Source organism: Phaethon aethereus, assembly GCF_964289735.1.
Source record: "Phaethon aethereus genome assembly, chromosome: 7".
Classification (NCBI taxonomy): Eukaryota; Metazoa; Chordata; class Aves; order Phaethontiformes; family Phaethontidae; genus Phaethon; species Phaethon aethereus.
The window spans coordinates 5,549,675-5,560,793 of record NC_138583.1 but is presented as its reverse complement, the minus strand read 5'-3'; positions in this window follow the sequence as shown (position 1 = coordinate 5,560,793).

Genomic DNA, 11,119 nt, shown 5'->3' with positions numbered 1-11,119 from the left:
GGCAGCAGATAGTGGGGCCAAGAAATGTGCTTTAAGCCTAGTTAGGTCAAAAGTAACTATTGTGCAGGGGGATAAGAAGTTGGGTTTATGTAATAATCTGTAACAAGGACGACAGTTTTAATTTTAGCAATGGCAAATTCAAAATTTGAAGCTACAGACCTTTCCTGTTTTGTAGTTTTTAAAAGAAACACATCAACAGCTTTGTGTCTGTGTCGGAATCACTGGATGGGTAAAAAATAGTACTTGGAAATAATTTTCACTTCTGAAGGAATTCCTCATGGTGCTGAGCTCACTATACTGAGCAGTTGGAAAGAGACAAGTTGTGAACTAATATTACGTTTAATGTTTTCCTCCTTTTGTTAAGAAACTTAATATTTTACTTTTTCTTTATATTTCAGAATCCACAGAGCTACAGAAACCAAAGCATGCAATGTAGTGGGGGCAAGGTTATTTGGAATGGATGTTTTTTCCTGGTCGTGAACAGGCTAAATTTGGAGGGGCTGGATATAGGAGAAAAAACCACCAGGTCTTGGGGCTCTGTGGGGCTTAGAATTAGCTTAGAATAGCTCTTCTGCACTGGCTCTTTCTCCCCATGGCACTCTGAAATCTTGTACTGTCTGCGTAGTTTTGGGTCCTTTTGGGGGAGTGGATTGTGCTAATCTGCAAAAGTGCGTCTATGGATGAAGTATGTCCCTGTATATCTGGAATGAGGCGATGTGAACTTGCGCCAGGATGGCCACGTGAGTATGGTGCAGAGTATCTTTTGCACTTTTATTCTAAAGTCTGTTCTGCACAACTGGAATGCAAATCAGTAACAAAATAAGGGAAACGCCTTGCGTGGATTCTTGCTTTAAATTTAGAAAGGAATCCTATAGTGCTTTGATTTTTCTTCTTAGTCTTTTTTGGAAATTAAATATTAGCATAGAGTCAGTTTACACCTCAGCTGCAGTTATTCCTTTTCTGCAGTAGATTAGGCCCACACAATAATATTTTTTGCATCTGCAGCTTTTTTCCAGTGAGTCTGTGGGTGTCGTGGAATCCGATCACATGAACCTGAAACTGCTCTCAAAGTGCTCGGCGACCTGCGGCTCTTGTTGAGGTCGCTAAGGCCCAGGACACGCATGCTCTTGCCTTTTCCACAGGCTGCTGGCTTGCTCCGAAGCCAGGCAGCTCCCACACGGCTCTGATACACATCTGCTGGACAGGGAGATGGCATCCAACCTGGGAAGGCTGCTGCTTTCTGAAAGGGAATGAGCAAAGATTCGCTGGGCAGCCCCGGAGAAGGAAGGGTTGGCCACTGCGGGATTTTACTGAGGGTACCAAATTCACTTGTAGTTTTCCAGGGATCTCATAAACACACTGATGCCTTGGCTGACCTTAAAACAGAACATTCTCCATTTGGTTAATGATGCAGCATCATGTTCCTGATCATGTCGACATATGGAAGCTCAAGGACTGTTGCAAACTTGCAATCTCCCTTGTATAGATTTTAAGCCGCTGAACCAAAACCCTTCTCTGCACATCGTATGTGGTGATTCATAGTTTAAAGCCCTAGCTTAAAATAAAAGTAGAGGCCTTCCATTAAATGTAACACAGTGTACCATATGCTGAAAAATATGTAGTACAATTCATGACATGAAGTTGTTAGTCAATTTAAAATAAAATTACATTCTTCTGGTTTCACATCTTAGACGTGCTTTTCTACTGCTTTTTGGATAGCTTCGTGATGCTTCATATCTGTGTGTTTTGTGGGTCTTCCCTCCAGGAAATATCTTTAGTACTTCTTGGATTTACTGATTTTGTTTTGATGCTTCTTGAAGACATGAATATCCTTTTTCAGATCTAGGTCATACATTTGATTTGGAAAGTTGAAAGATCTTTAAATCACAGGTGTGATAGAAGCATTACTGGGTGGAGGTACTAAGATATTTGTGCTTTTCAGAAAGTCCTGGTAGATGGTTGCAGTCACCCTTTCATCTGTGGGGGAAAAGATGATCCTAAATATGTCGGTTTGCCTGCTAGAGAGACATTTTGGTGGCTATAGGTTTGGACAGCTCTGGTGCTTGACTCGTAATCCAGGGAAAATGCAGTAGCAGCTCAGTGGTGACATATTGCCTTTGTCGCTCTGACAAAGTTCAAACGTAAATATAGGATCATCTGTAAGTCGTTCAGAAATCCTGATTAGCATAACCTCCCTTCTTGGGAGATCAATACAATATAGGATTAGCAGATTAGTGTAAAGGAGTTTGAGGCTAAACTGTAGGTAATACCAAAATGAAAGTATTGTTGTAATTTGTTTTGTTGTGTTTGGTGAAATGAGCTGGCTTTTGTTTGGGGGTCTCAGATACAATGTCACCGTAGCAGTCAGTGGAGAAGGAGGGAGGCAGGGAGCAGGGGAGACTCAGTGAAAGTTGTCCAGCTATAGATAAACTTACAGTTTCTCTAGGAGGGACCTCCACTGCCTTGCACTGTCATTGAGGGCTTATCCAGAGCATTCCTCAGATTTGTCAAGTGATGATTTCCGCCCCCCTTCCCCCTAAATAATAACAAAAAGACGACCTATTCCTGTACATGAGTATGGATGGCCTGTTGGGGAGAAAGTGGGAAGGGAAATCAGATGTGTGCTTTGTCCCAGCGCTGAATCCGCTCTAAAACTGATGTAAAGAAAGATATAAAACCACCAGAAATTTAATTAATGTTTTCCCCTCTCTCATTGATACTATCATATTGCAGGTGCACACTGAAGGTGCTGTAAACATGATGGGTCATGTCTACCTGGGAGGGGAATGCCAAAATAATTTTTATCTTGTTGCATGCTTTTTTTTTAATGTCCTCCAGATGCCAGCCCCTTCCCTACTCAGCGTTATGCTTCATCTGCACTCTGTGTCCGAGGGCCTCGCACAGCACAGGCACCTCTGGAGATAGTAAAAGCTGCGTGCTGTGAAAAGAGAACAGATTTGGTAAGAAACCTGGTAAACATGGGTTCCTCCAGAAAATCTTTGCCACTGGCACAAGGAATTGGCTACAGGAAAATGGACAAAGGGCTCCAGGCTGGAGGTATCCTTGTGCAGGAGTTGAAGACCCAAGTGCTGGGGAACCTTAGCGCACAGGAGCTTGCTGGAAGGAGTGAAAGAAGTTCCTTTCACCCTTGATCTTTCCTGACTGGTTATAAAAGGAAAAAACAAAACCCAAACCCCAAATTCTTTCTTTTATCTAGAAAAGCATAAGTTAAAACAAAGAAACCAAACCAAAGCTATATTTAAAAAAGAGAAGAGAGATGACAGGAGACTGAGACTGTTTCACTGCAGCTATATTTTCTTTTCTCCTTCTGTTGGGAAGGATAAAGGCTGTTTGGAGAAGAGAGGAGAGATGTGTGAAGAGTATGGCACATCAACAGTCAAAGCTTCCCCATAAATTTGTTACTGCTTACCAGAACAGCTTTGAAGTAAGTTATGATAGTGGGGAAAAGGGGTGACAGCAATGCAAGGTGTGTTATATTCAAAGCAGTGAATTGCAAGGACTATTGAAGAATGTAACTGAGTTAACTGGTTCATTTTTTTATTGTTCTGTGGACAGGATAAAAGGGGAGGGAGGCAATGTGGTTGCTACCTTACTGGCATCCATTTTCTTTGGACTTGGAGATGAGACGTAGCTCCCAGCCTCAGGCGTTTCAGAAATACAGGTTCAGTTCTCAAAACCACCAGTGTTGTTGATTCAGTTTACTTTTCTGGAGGGCTGCTTTTGTTGTTCTTAATTTGCTGCTTGCTATTTGGATGTTCAGCTTGCTAAAGGTTTCTATGCACCTGGGAAGTCCCCATTCCTACAGGGCTGGCTTGGCCAGTGCCAAATCACATAGGATGCTGGGCGATCTGCTTAGCTGTGGGAGGCCATTGTAGAGGACTGTCCTCATCATTGCAGGCTGCATCTCCTCCTGGGATGGAGGGGAAAAGGAAACAGGAAAAAAGGCTGTCCTCTGCTGTCACTGAGAGTTGGAGAGCAAGGAGATGTGTCGGGGATGCGACCTGTGGGGCTGAGTTTAGCACAGGCTCTCCCTCAGCAGAGGGGAAAGGCATTTTATGGGGTGAGCTGAGATCCTGAGACAGCAGCCATCTCTGGCTGCAGCTGCATGAAAGCAAAAATAAAGCACAGTTAGGATGCCGAGAGCAGTTATTGGAACGTAAGCGGTTAATGGAGCAGATTAGCTGGTGATGGACAACTTTGTCTGTAGAGGGGAGCTCTCTGCAGGAGGAGAAAATGGATGGTGGAAGGGCACAGAGGGAAAGTCTGTGAGGGTCTAAGCAGGTAAACAAGGAAGATGCTTTTCCAGCAGGCGTGTCCTGAATACTTCAAAGCGGAAAGTTACGGACGCTGATTTGGAAGCTGCAGCTGATTCTGGAAACAAATGGGATAAATACTGGCATGAGAAAAAAAAAAAAAAGTTGAAATGCCTGAAGGGCACATCTGCTGTGGCCAGCGATTCTGCAGGAAATGCACTGAAACCAGAGAGAGGCGAGGAAGCCGGACATAAACACGGTTCCCTGTGAAGCCAAATGAAAGCCATGGGCCTGAGAAGTGCCTGTGATAATGTGCTGAGGATTTGGCTTTCTTTCCTTGGCTCTCCAATGAAGTAGCTGTGTTTAACGTGGGCCCGAGTCCGGCTGTGCTGAATGAATTGTAAAGGTGTTTTGTATTCTGATCTTGGAACTTCTGCTCTAGAGACTTTTCTGTTGCTTTCAAGTGTGTATTTTCAGAGCAAGGGAGCAGCGCTGTAGGTCTAAAGACCAGTCTGTTGGTCTGAAATTTGAATAATCGCATGGTCATTAAATTTTGCACAAAAAGGAATTGACTCTAAAAACAGCTGATATGTTATCACGATAGAGCAATAGCAGTGCCTTCTTTCATCACAATGAAGTTACATTGTTAGAGAGCATAACTGACATTTTTTTATTGAAAGATTAAGAAGAATTTGTTTACAGCTTGCAAACAAAGAGGTTTTAATTCAACAAACTGCAGCAGGAATAAGCAGTAAGTGGCATTTTCATCTGCTGGCCGGCTAGTGCTTTAGCTGCAGAATGCTGTGGATAGAGAAGTATGAAGGAATTTGCAGCTCAATATCTGCCCAGTAAAGCGTGCACCACGCTGGCAAATACCAGAAAGCTGACAGGGAGAAACCTTGAGTGCAAAGAAACAAAGGGCTATAGTTAATACTAGCACCTTTTGGGAAGACGCTACGGTTTATTGGAGATAAGCTTCATGCCGCCTGTTGTGCAAAGGTCAAGGTATGGCATTTCTGAGGATGCTTTTGCCACGGAGCCCTCGGGATAACACCTGTCAACTCAACTGGGTGCTAAAGTAGGTATCTGGGTTATTTTTGTTTCTCTGGGTTTATTGCTTCATGGTCTAATAGACTCAGGAGCTAAGTGGTACTGGCATTTCAAAGTGGCATGTTGTGATTGGAAGGGGGTGCTGTGCAAGTGTTTGGAAAGCAGATCCAAACGAAGCACCATTGTTACCCGACTGCAGAGAGGCTCTTTTCCTCTTTAAATATATTTGGGATCCTGTTTGTGCTGGTGGTTGTATCTTACTGTCCAGACTGCTCTCCAGATAAAGCCAAGGGTATGTGAAAAATTCAGTTTTATTTTTAAGCAAATTCCTCTTTTGCAGTTGGAAATCGTTTTGGATTTATTGTCCCAGCTCTGGTCAAAGTTTAAGGAGTCCAAGTCGAACCCTGTTTTTCTGAATATGCAGTGCTGCAGCGAGAGGCAAAAATCCACTTAGGATACTTGGGGTGCTGGCAAAGTTCTGCAAGGAGGGTGCTTGTCCTACCACCCAGGAGAGCATGTGTTAAACCATGTGCAATGACATGCTGCGCACGGGGAAGGAAGGGGTTGACCAGGCTGATACTGAAAAGCATGAGACCTCCTCACCTGCACCATACCTGCATCCCTGCAGCTTCATGCTGGTGACCTGAATTAGTAGCATCTGATAATAAGGGCAGGTGATAAGACAGCTGAGGGTATTTTCTGGGTCTTGAATGTTGACTGATAGCCAAAACATGGTTATAGATAAAAGTTGTGATTAAAACACTTGTTTAGATCAATGTCAAATGTCAGAGTAGAAATATCTGTAACCCTGCTGGGAAGACAGAGATGTCCTGAGCGAGACCATGGGTCTGTCGATTCTGGGTCGAGTCCCAGATGGGACTGGTGAACTCATGGCAGCTGTCAAAGGAGCTTAGCCGGGGACGAGTGGTAGTGGCCTAAGATTTCGGGGCTTTTGTGAGGGTACTTTTGCTTTGCCAAAAATGATACCTTCCTCGGGGAAGGAAGGGTAAGACAAACAGCATGGGGTTATGTGTTGCTGCAGCAAGTACTGGGGACCACTGCTGAAATCTGGGGCCAGAGCTGTCAATCAGGAAGCCCGTAGAGCTGGGTTGGCCATTTAAAGCACTGAGATGACAAGAAAAACTTCTTGGTTTTAGATTAAAAAAAAAAAAGTGATTCTCCATCACACATCTCTCGTAGCTATGCTGTGAAGTCAGAGTTTCAGGTTTACTACCAGGAATGGGTCAGAGGGATGGCGCAACCTATTTAATTAAAATAAGAACTTTCTTTCTGACGCATGCATGAATTTTTGAAAATTGTTTATTCCCCCTCTACTTTCTTTTGGTGTGAAAATCTGGGTATGAAAATAGTGGTCCAGAACCTCTTCAAGGTTTGTATTTGGCCTGGTGTGGCAGGTTGACTGTGGCTGCCTGACGCCCACCCAGCCCACTCTCGATCTCCCCCTTAGCAGGACGGGGGAGAAAATAGGAGGAAGAAGCTCATGGGTGGACATAAGGACAGGAGATGGCTCACCAATCACCATCTTGGGCAAAGCTGACTCCACATGGGGAAAATTAATTAAAATAGATTTGGATGGTGAGAAACAATGACAAAATTAAAACAGCACCTTTCCCAGTGTAGAAGGGATATCAGTGTGCACCAGTATCCACCAGTACAGATACCTGTCCCGCTGCAGCCTCCCCAGGGGCCACAGGGGAGTCCAGCTCAGGGCAGCTCCCACCTCTCCTCACAGAGACCCCTCAGTCCCACTGCTGTGCCCAGGCAACGGGCACCTGGAAAGACCCGAGAGAGCCAGAGTGGCTTGAGGGAACAAATGTTGGCGTGGAGAGAGTAGAACCCTGAACAGGCCATGTAAATGCCCCAGGACCTGTCCAGGGCTGGCCTCATTGGGTTTCTGATCCCACCCTAACATGTTTCATGACGACAGCCTGTAGAATTGCAGAAGCCAACATTTTCCTCAGAGGTGCCGTTTGCATCTGCCTCTAGTCTCTGTTGAGACAGGGTTGGACTTTGGCCAAAAAAAGGGATCGCTAAATTATCACAGAGCAGCTCAGAATCTGCAGTTGCTCCTGGATGATGCTCAGCTGCAAGTTTAGCATCTGTGACCATCTTCCTGTACTGATTTTTCACATGAATATTTTGTATTTTCAAGGCCTGGTAGGTTCTTCTAATATGGATAACAAACTGTTAGCAGGACTCAGGTGTTTTATTGCATAACATTTACTTGCTAAGCCCTCCTTCCCTGTGTGCAGCAGGAATCCCATGGCACCACTGTTTCTTGGAGCCATGCAAGGGCCAGTGCTTTGCCAACACGTTCCCCATTTCCACCATTATTCTGGGTTACACTTGCAGTCCAGAACCTATATGCCCTAAATTTCCTCTCTCTTTTGGGGTGATGCTAACCGTGGGTCTGCATCTGCTGTATCCCAGCCGCTGGATGTGTTTTTTAAGGCAGCACCTGACCGTGGGACATGTGGTTTTCAAAGGCATCCTGAGGTTGAGGGGCTAGATGTGAAAAGCTACAGTTCTGCCTCCTTTCTTGCTGACAGCACCCTGTGATGACAATGTGACATGGCAAGCGGTGCTCCTGCTATGGCCACGTGGAAGGAGCTGAACGCCCTGGATGTGCCTGGCTGCTGCTGCTCCCCGCTGTGCAAAGTAAGTACCTGCTTTGCAGCCCTTCTGGGCTAAAGGGTGAGGATCATTAATTTGGTATGGGGGAGAGCTCTGTATCGTGAGGACATTAACCTCGCCTGGGAGGAGAGTCTCTTACGCTGGGTTGTGCTGGAAAAGGAGCACAAACCTAAAGCCTCTGCAGTTAATGCCTGCACCCCTGTGGGTTTGGGACTCATGATGCAAACTGTTTTCCGCTAGCATCAAAATGCTGGGTCAAGGAGAAAGACATATACTTTGTGGAAACTGGCCTCTTAGCCTGGGTTGAGAGGTATTGCCTTGTTTTGAACTGGTTATTAGTGGATAGCCAAAAGAGAGGGGCAGGTCCTATTCTCTATGCTGAAAGTACAAGCTCTTCATTACTGTTTTACTGCTTGTGTAGGAAAGACGCACTAGTTAAAAGGTTCCGATTTGGACTGTGCCATTAAAACCTTCTCAGCACAGTGCACTCAGTGCACAGAAACCAGCTGTTTGCCGGAGGTTAGCAACTCTTTGCAAGGACGAAGGATTTGCTTTGTTTGTGTAAGTCTTCCCACACAGTGGATGTTCTCAAGCTGAACTTTGATGAACAAACTCTATGATCTGTGAGTAGCTGAACGCCATTTTAGGAAAGCTGTCTCTATATAGTACAATACATTAGGTAACTGCCTCATCACTTAAGTGAATTGCTGGTTATGCAGACATCCTTTAACTGGTATTGAACTGCCTCTTCTCAAGACAAAAGATTTGAATTGAACAATTGCAAATACTTTAAACTTATCCCTTGACTTCTGAAATTTCAGATCAGTTTGTGTGCTATATTTTGCCCGTTTTTCAGCGCCTTTTAACATTTTTTTACTAGTATTGGAGATTTAGCAGAGTATCAGAAATCTGCATTTGTGCTCATTTCAGTTTGCTGGAGTCAAGAGATGTTATGAAATGAAACAAATGCTTCACCTCCTGGTCAGGAAAGGCAACTCATTGTCATTAGGTTTACCACTATAACACCACTACCCTTCTATTGCCTTATAAACTGAGTTTGTTGGTATGCTTCTGTGTGCATACAAATATATGTGTGTGCGGTCTTCTTTACATATGATGTCTTCTCTGCATCATATACATATCATATATGTATATGATCTGCAATAATGACTTATTACCAATGCATAGCAAAAGCGGTTGCTTGGTGCAGCAATTCTCACCTCAGTGGAAAAAAATGTTAAACTAATGCAGGGCCCCAAGTTGAGTCAGAAAACTGGGATGTTTATTGCTTTCCTTTGCAGACATGTAAAATGTAATTCTGGCACTGGGGAGAGAGAAGTTGCTGTGGTCATTATCCAGGACAGGAGGGGAAAGAAGGAGGAGATGAGTTTGGATGGATTACACTTGTATTTCATTTTTAGTGGGTAAGGGAAGAGCAAAGTGAGTGGACTTGCATTCAAAGTGCCCAGGGATGTGAGCTGTCTGGATCTATGTTGGGAAAACACAGTGGGTTGGAAAACCTGTTGACTTAATTCATTGTCACTCACAGTAATACATGACCCAGCACCTTGCATGGACAGGAATGCATTGTATTCTGTGTTGGCTGCCTATTTTTAACCTGACATTGCTTTAACCACACACTTCCTTGTCTGGGATGGATGAGTAACAGCAGCATGGCTGTTGGCAATCTGGGTGAACAGGGGCTCATGCCTGCACTCTCCAGAGCTATCACCGAGCCAGACATGTTGTCATGGCTGGGGACTCTTTCTTTTGCCGGGGGGCAGACGTCTGTAATCATCCACAAAGCATTTTAGCACAACATTCACTCCACTTTCTTTGGTGAGGAGTGAAAGCTTTTGGGGAAACAGTTCCCTGGTTTATCCGTCAGCCCCACAAGCAAAAGGGTTAGTCCCCATGCTGCTTTCAGGGATGCCTGTGGCACAAGGGAGACGGTGTTCTGAGAAAGGTGCCTCTTTGGTACAGCTGCTGCATGTTGGAGCTGTTGGGTGCACTGCTATGGGGAAGAAATCCATTGTGAGACAGTGTGTGGGGTTTCAAGTTGCTTTTAAACATTATAAAATACCAGAGAATAAGCTCCCCTCTGTAAAATAGGGAAACACCTCTCCTTGTCCCACTTAACCTCTAGCCAGCAGGGGAGGCTTGGATGCAAACAGTGCTGCTCATCCTCCCTGCAAGTCGTGACCCTTCGGCTGTGCTGCCTTTGGTGCCCACTCATGTGCATTGGGTTTTTTTCTCTCTTGAAACACTGCCCAAGAAACCTCTAAAGAGCTTAGAATTTTTAGCAACTTCCTCAGCTGCGTAGAGTAGCTCTGCTGTGCAATGTAGGAGCTAGAGCTTAAGTTTTGTGGCAGTGTGACTCCTGGGAGCTCTTTCCTCTTTTCTCCGCGTATGCAAGGCTTTGGGTAGAGAAGTCCTTTGCAGTGCAGCTCGTGCAGCCCATAGCTTTTGGAAGTATCATTTAACTAAAGATGGAGTAATCGGTTTTGCCCCCAATTTAATGAAGCTTGCCATCACTGAGAGGTTTAAAAAGAAAGTCAGCCAGGCCTTCCAGATAGTGGGGCTTTATCATAAGCCATGTATTTTGGGTTTGTGCTTATCTACTTTCTGGTTTGCACCTCTTGATTTTGTGGGGGTCATGTACTCTGCATCCCTCTGATGCTGAAGAACAGCAACTACTTCAAGGAAATAAAAGCAAACACAGCTGTCTGATGCTCAGACGTGGGGAGTTTAGACACGGAGCATCTCCATCTGCCCCATGAGTCTCTGTTCCCGTGTGAAGTAGTAGACAATGCTGCTCCTTTCCTGGTGGATTTACTTCCTTCTCCACTCTTCTCTCATCATGGCCATGGACTAGACATGGCTGCTTGTGGTCTTTAGTCGTGTAGTGCGCAGCTCACAGGAATACAGCCCTGTCTTTGGAGGTCACTGGGATTTGAGTCTTGAAAGCCATAGCCCTGCGTAGTGTCATTTGGCTCTCAAATGCTCATCTCAGTAAATAGTGCTGAACTCCTTCCAAAGGGACTACTTCATTAAAAAGTAGCTAGAGCAGCTCCAACAAAACAGGGCAGAATCCCTTGTTAGCCTTTGTGCCTAAAACACAGCTGGGTATTGCAGCAACC